Source organism: Ceratotherium simum, chromosome 15 (assembly GCF_057802395.1).
Source record: "Ceratotherium simum simum isolate JZ-2026a chromosome 15, ASM5780239v1, whole genome shotgun sequence".
Lineage (NCBI taxonomy): Eukaryota > Metazoa > Chordata > Mammalia > Perissodactyla > Rhinocerotidae > Ceratotherium > Ceratotherium simum.
The window spans coordinates 55,188,346-55,195,165 of record NC_141914.1 but is presented as its reverse complement, the minus strand read 5'-3'; the positions used below and the strand labels follow the sequence as shown (position 1 = coordinate 55,195,165).

At 36.4% G+C, this 6,820-nt stretch overlaps 1 pseudogene; it reads right to left on the bottom strand.

Annotated features, from left to right (window-relative positions):
- Nucleotides 1-1,444: 1,444 nt before the first annotated feature.
- Nucleotides 1,445-1,553, bottom strand: LOC147915214 (U2 spliceosomal RNA; annotated as a pseudogene).
- Nucleotides 1,554-6,820: the final 5,267 nt, after the last annotated feature.

The following is a 6,820-nucleotide window of genomic DNA, read 5'->3' as shown; positions in this document are numbered from 1 at the left end:
TCCATCTTCTAGCTATGCTCTTGGAAGAACATGGCTTTCAAGGTCACCATGGGAGAAGAGAGGGCCGGAAGGCTCAATGGGGCGTTTTAAAGATTTTATTTATTTATTTTTTTCCCCCCAAAGCCCCAGTAGATAGTTGTGTGTCATAGCTGCACATCCTTCTAGTTGCTGTACGTGGGACGCGGCCTCAGCATGGCCAGAGAAGCAGCGCGTCGGTGCGAGCCCGGGATCCGAACCCGGGTCGCCAGCAGTGGAGCACGCTCACTTAACCACCAAGCCACGGGGCCGGCCCTCAATGGGGCGTTTTAAAAGGCTAAGCAGCAAGTTTTTTACATCTCTTCTGTCTGTATTACATTGGCAGCCAAATGACCAACATAATTGCAAGAGTTATTAGAAATTTGAGAGAAGCACATGAGAATAGTCTCTGCCACAGTCTCTTATTGAATGATCTTACTGAATTTCAAAATCTGACAAAAGCCATAAAAGAACTATACTGTTAAGATAACTGGAACAAGTTGGAGCAGAAAATCTGTGAGACCCATTCCACGACACTTCACTGTGTATGTCAAAGTACACAATAATTATGTCCTTCTATGCCACTTAGAAGCTGCAGTTACAAGATTAACCAATATTAAACTAGTTTTATAAAATCATTATTTTATGATGAGAGGGATCAAGGCAGTGTAGTAAAACAGGTATTAGAAAGTTGGGGGACTGAGTTATAGGTCCAAATCTGACTGTGATCTAACTTGACACATTATGGAACCTCTCCATGCTTCATGTCCTCACATGTGAAATGAAGAAGGCAGCTGATGTGTTCTCTATAGACGCTCTTCTATCCCTAGAATTCTATGACTTTGGCCATCCCAGAGGGCAGGACTGCAATGGTCAAAGGCATAAACTCTGGTGTCAGAATTCCCTGTTTTAATTCTGGCTCAGCATTTATTAGCAGTGTGAATTAAACCTTCCATGTACTTTAGTTTTCTCATCCACAAAGTGTTGCCTCATATGCTTCTTGAGAGGATTAAATGACTTAATACATGGAAATTAATATGCCTAGAACATAATATTTAATAATTTTTAGCTATTTTTTTATCTGAGAAAACCTCTGAAAGAAAACTTGGTGGTATGATTTCACTCATATGTGGAAGATAAAAACAAGAACAACAACAAACAAACACATAGTCACAAAGAACAGATTGGTGGTTACCAAAAGGGAAGGGGGAGGAGGAAGGGTGAAAGGGGTAAAGGGGCACGTGTGTACTGTGACAGATGGCAATTAGACTTTGGGTGGTGAGCACAATATAATCTACACAGAAATTGAAATATGATGTACACCTGAAATTTATACAATGTTATTAAACAATGTTACCTCAATAAAAATTTAATTAAATAAAAATTAAAAGAAAAAGAAAACTTGGTGGCTTGTCAGAAGTAACATCTATTTGGGAGCAAAATTAGAAATATAATCCTTGATTTTATTTCTTTCCATTTTACTAAACTGATAAGAACAGATACTACACTTGATCTTAGCCAAAAGGCTGAGAAGCGATCCCATTTTACTAAAAATTCTAAATATTTCTATAAAATCATTGCTTCAGAAGTGACTTTTTTCTCTACAAGGTATTGAAAATGAAAATGTAATCATCCCTCTATATAGGAAAATGTTTACAGGTTTTTCTTCAAAATGTCTGTGTACCTCTAACTATGGTGGAAAATGTTGAGAGCTTTTGAAAAAATATTATGGAATATTTAGCAACAGCAGAAATTTATTTCAGACCTAAAATTATAAATAATAAGATTCAAAATGTGAAATACTCAATCTTGTACATGGTGGTCTATAAGGCAATTTCAGAGATTGAATAACAGAATATTTTTCTGATTGTGAACATGGCCCTATTCCTTTGATTTATTAAAAAAAAAATTCCAGTGTTTTAGCAATATTTAGTTCACTTGCTTAGCTAATTTAACATAATTGTTACTCATAACTTATATTAAAATAAGCATACAGTATTTCTTTTGCAGAACTTAAAGAGGAAAACATGTATTTAGTGACAGCTCCTTATCACTTGTTTATCACTTGCTTTCAAGTTTAATTTTCACAGCCATGCTCAAGGAAGGGTATTATTATCCTCTGGTTCAGACAAGGGAATGAGGCTTACACAGCTTGTGAATGGCAGGTCTAGGATTTATTCAAGCCCAAAGGCCAAATTCTGGGTTCATTCTGCTGACCATCAGCCTCTCCCTCAGTGTGTAAAATAACTGGGGTTCTATTGAATAAAAGAGGCATCCTATGATGAATCCGAAAGTGCATGGGGTCTGGAGTTAGAGAACCTGACTTTGAGGCTTAGATCTCTCACTGCTCTTAAAGCTGACTGAAACTTTCTCAGAAAGAAAATGATTGCTCTTTGGATGAGGGTATATGAGTAGCTATGTTTGGAAACTGTGAAATACCATGCAGGTAATGTTATTGCTATTATTATTTTTGTTATTTTAAATATAAATATAATATGAATTTTAAATATGAATTTTCTTATCATATAGCTGAGGATTTATTTACTTCTTAAACTCTTCTGCGGTTGTTTCTTGATGTCCCTTCTTTTCTTATTCTCCTCCTGCTTAGCCTCCATCCTACCACACCTTCTCTGTCTCCTCCTGCTGTAGCCCTGGTTGGTACATCCAAAGTCTTTTCTCCTGTCATCTCTTCATTGTGGTCACATTCAGTTGAGTGCTTGGTCTCACTCTTCCAGTGGCTTTAACTGACTGTCTCAGGCCAATAACTAAAATGTGCACTTTCAGCTCTAACCTCTCGTTTAAGTGCCAGACTTATATTTTCAAGTGACTTTTCTATCTCTCCGGCTTTATATTCTACAGGCTTCACAAATTCAAAAATCAAACAAATTAATTCACTATCTTCCTTGCTCAATTTTTCTTTCCTATGTCTCTTCTCACATTAACAGCATAATTACCATCAACCAATTTTTCAAGCTAGAAAAATAGTAGTCACTCTTAAATTTTCTCTCTCCCTCACTGCATAAATGTAGTTAGGTTCCAAGAATTATTTATTCTAACTTATATAGATTTGAAACCTCTCTCTCCTTTCCATTCTGACTTGCGCTGCCTTGGTTGGGATCCTTATTGATGCTTGTCAGATCTCCCACAGTAGCTTTCTTTTTTTTTTTTATTTTTTATTTTTTGTTTATTGTGGTAACATTGGTTTATAACATTGTATACATTTCAGGTGTATATCATTATACTTCTATTTCTGCATGGATTACATCATGTTCTCATGTTCACCACCCAAATACTAATACAAGCCATCGCCACACACATGTGCCTTATTATCCCTTTTGCCCTCCTCCCCCTCCCCCCTTTCCCTCTGGTAACCACCAATCCAATCTCTGTCTCTATGCATTTGTTTGTTGTTGTTATTATCTACTACTTAATGAGGGAGATCATACGGTATTTGACTTTCTCCCTCTAACTTATTTCACTTTGCATAATACCCTCACTGTCCATCCATGTTGTCACAAATGGCTGGATTTCATTGTTTCTTATGGCTGAGTACTATTCCATTGTGTATATATACCACATCTTTATCCATTCGTCCCTTGATGGGCACATAGGTTGCTTCCAAGTCTTGGCTATTGTGACCAATGCTGCAATGAACACAGGGATGCATGTATCTTTACACATTGGTGTTTTCATGTTCTTTGGATAAATACCCAGCAGTGGAATAGCTGGATCGTATGGTAGTTCTGTTCTTCATTTTTTGGGGAATCTCCATACTGTTTTCCATAGTGGCTGCGCCAGTTTGCGCTCCCACCAGCAGTGTATGAGAGTTCCCTTCTCACCACATCCTCTCCAACACTTGTTGTTTCCTGTCTTGTTAATTATAGCCATTCTGATGGGCATAAGGTGATATTTCATTGTGGTTTTGATTTGCATTTCCCTAATAATTAGTGATGTTGAACATTTTTTCATGTGCCTGTTGGCCATCTGCATATCTTCTTTGAAGAAATGTCTGTTCAGGTCTTTTGCCCATTTTTTAATTGGGTTGTTAGTTTTTTCTGTTGTTGAGATGCATGAGTTCTTTATATATTTTGGAGATTAACCCCTTATCAGATATATGGTTTGCAAATATCTTCTCCCAATTGTTAGGTTGTTTTTTCGTTTTGTTCATGGTTTCCTTTGCTGTGCAGAAGCTTTTTAGTTTGATGTAGTCCCATTTGTTTATTTTTTCTATTGTTTCTCTTGCCCGGTCAGACGTGGTGCTTGCAAATATGTTGCTAAGACCGATGTCGAAGAGCATACTGCTTATGTTTTCATCTAGAAGTTTCATGGTTTCAGGTCTTACATTCAAGTCTTTAATCCATTTGGAGTTAATTTTTGTGTATGGTGTAAGGTAATGGTCTACTTTCATTTTTTTGCATGTGGCTGTCCAGTTTTACCAACACGATTTATTGAAGAGATTTTCCTCTCTCCATTGTATGTTCTTGGCTCCTTTGTGGAAGATTAGCTGTCCATAGATGTGTGGGTTTATTTCTGGGCTTTCAATTCTATTCCATTGATCTGTGTGTCTGTGTTTGTGCCAGTACCATGCTGTTTTGGTTACTATAGCTTTGTAGTATATTTTGAAATCAGGGAGTGTGATACCTCCGGCTTTGTTCTTTTTTCTCAGGATTCCTTTAGCTATTCGGAGTCTTTTGTTGTTCCACATAAATTTTAGGATTCTTTGTTCTGTTTCTGTGAAAAATGTTGTTGGAACTTTGATAGGGATTGCATTGAATCTATAGATTGCTTTAGGAAGTATGGATGTCTTAACTATGTTAATTCTTCCAATCCAAGAGCATAGAATATCTTTCCATTTCTTTGTGTCTTGTTCAATTTCTTTCAGAAATGTTTTATAGTTTTCAGTGTACAGGTCTTTCACCTCTTTGGTTAAGTTTATTCCTAGGTATTTTATTCTTTTTGTTGCAATTTTAAATGGGATTGTATTCTTAATTTCTCTTTCTGCTACCTCATTGTTAGTGTATAGAAATGCAACTGATTTTTGTATGTTGATTTTGTATCCTGCAACTTTACCACATTCGTTTATTACTTCTAAAAGTTTTTTGGTGGATTCTTTAGGGTTTTCTATATACAAAATCATGTCATCTGCAAATAGTGACTGTTTCACTTCTTCCTTTCTAATTTGGATCCCTTTTATTTCTTTTTCTTGCCTGATTGCTCTAGCTAGGACTTCCAATACTATGTTAAATAGGAATGGTGAGAGTGGGCATCCTAGTCTGGCTCCTCTTCTTAGAGCGATAGCTTTCAGTTTTTCACCATTGGGGATAATATTAGCTGTGGGTTTGTCATATATGGCCTTTATTTTGTTGAGGTACTTTCCTTCTATACCCATTTTATTCAGAGTTGTTATCATAAATGGATGCTGTATCTTGTCAAATGCTTTCTCTGCATCTATTGAGATGCTCATGTGATTTTTATTCTTCATTTTTTTAATGTGGTGTATCACACTGATTGATTTGCAAATGTTGAACCATCCCTGCTTCCCACAGTAGCCTTCTAAGTGACTCTTTAATTCCCAAGCCTTCAGGTCATAAGCAGCATCATTAATTTGTTTGTCTTCTTAAAATATAAATATTAATTTAAATGTAATTAACCCCCCAAATATATCACAATATCTAAAACACCGTCTCACAACCTAGAGACATGTTACTTAAAAAGTGGGAATGCTGGCCACATGGCCTAGTGGTTAAGTTCAGAGTGCTTCGCTTCAGTGGCCTGGGTTCCGTTCCCAGGTGTGGACCTACACCACTCATTGGTGGCCATGTTGTGGCGGCGACCCACATACAAAATTGAGGAAGATTGGCACAGATGTTAGCTCTGGGCTAATCTTTCTCAAGCAGAAAAAAAAAGGCAGTTTGGCAATAGATATTAGGTCAGGGAAATTCTTCCTCAGCCGAAAAAAAAAGTGGAACCCTGTAGTCAGACACACTTGGGTTAGCACCGGATGTACCCATTTAACTAACTGTGTCTGAGCTTAAACAAGTTATTTCTTTGAAGCATAGGATTCCCATCTGTCAATGGGATCATAAAGAACTGTTGTGAGAATTAGAGAAAATATACGCAAACGACTTACCACAGTGTTAAGAACATAGGAGATATTCAATAAATTGTAATTACGATCTGTTCTAACACATCCGTTCCCATCCAACCCAGCAATCTAAGCATCAATAAAACTGAAATTTTCAGCATTTTTCGGTTATGTCTAATCTTTTCTTATCTATTTGTTTGTGCTATTTCCTCTGCCTAGAATATTCTCTTCTGCTTTGGTTACTAAATAAATTCCTCCTCATTTATAGAGATTAGATGTCACTTTTTTGTGCATTATGCTGTGACATTTAGGCAGCTTTGTTTTGCTCTTATTATATAGTTCTTTGTCGCTTGAATAAGTAACTTGGGTAAGGTGCCTCATCTCCTCAGCACCTAGATTATTTATATATTCAGTGAGTATTTGCTGAATGAATGCAGTATAATCTTTCCACAAATGCCTAGGTTATAGAATTTTGCCCCAATTCAACTGAAACTTTCATTTTTTATCCTAGTCTTTTTCCAAAATCTGGCTTTTTTACCTCTTTTTTCTGATTTTTCAAGAATTTCTCCCCAAACTTTTTACCACATTAAAAAGTTCCAGGAAAGTACTGCCATGAGTTTAAGAGAGGGTTTTTTATTTGTTTGTCTATCTGTATTATTTTTAAATAGCAATATGGATATTTAAATGGCAGCAAAAAGTGGAAAATAGTTACATAAAAGT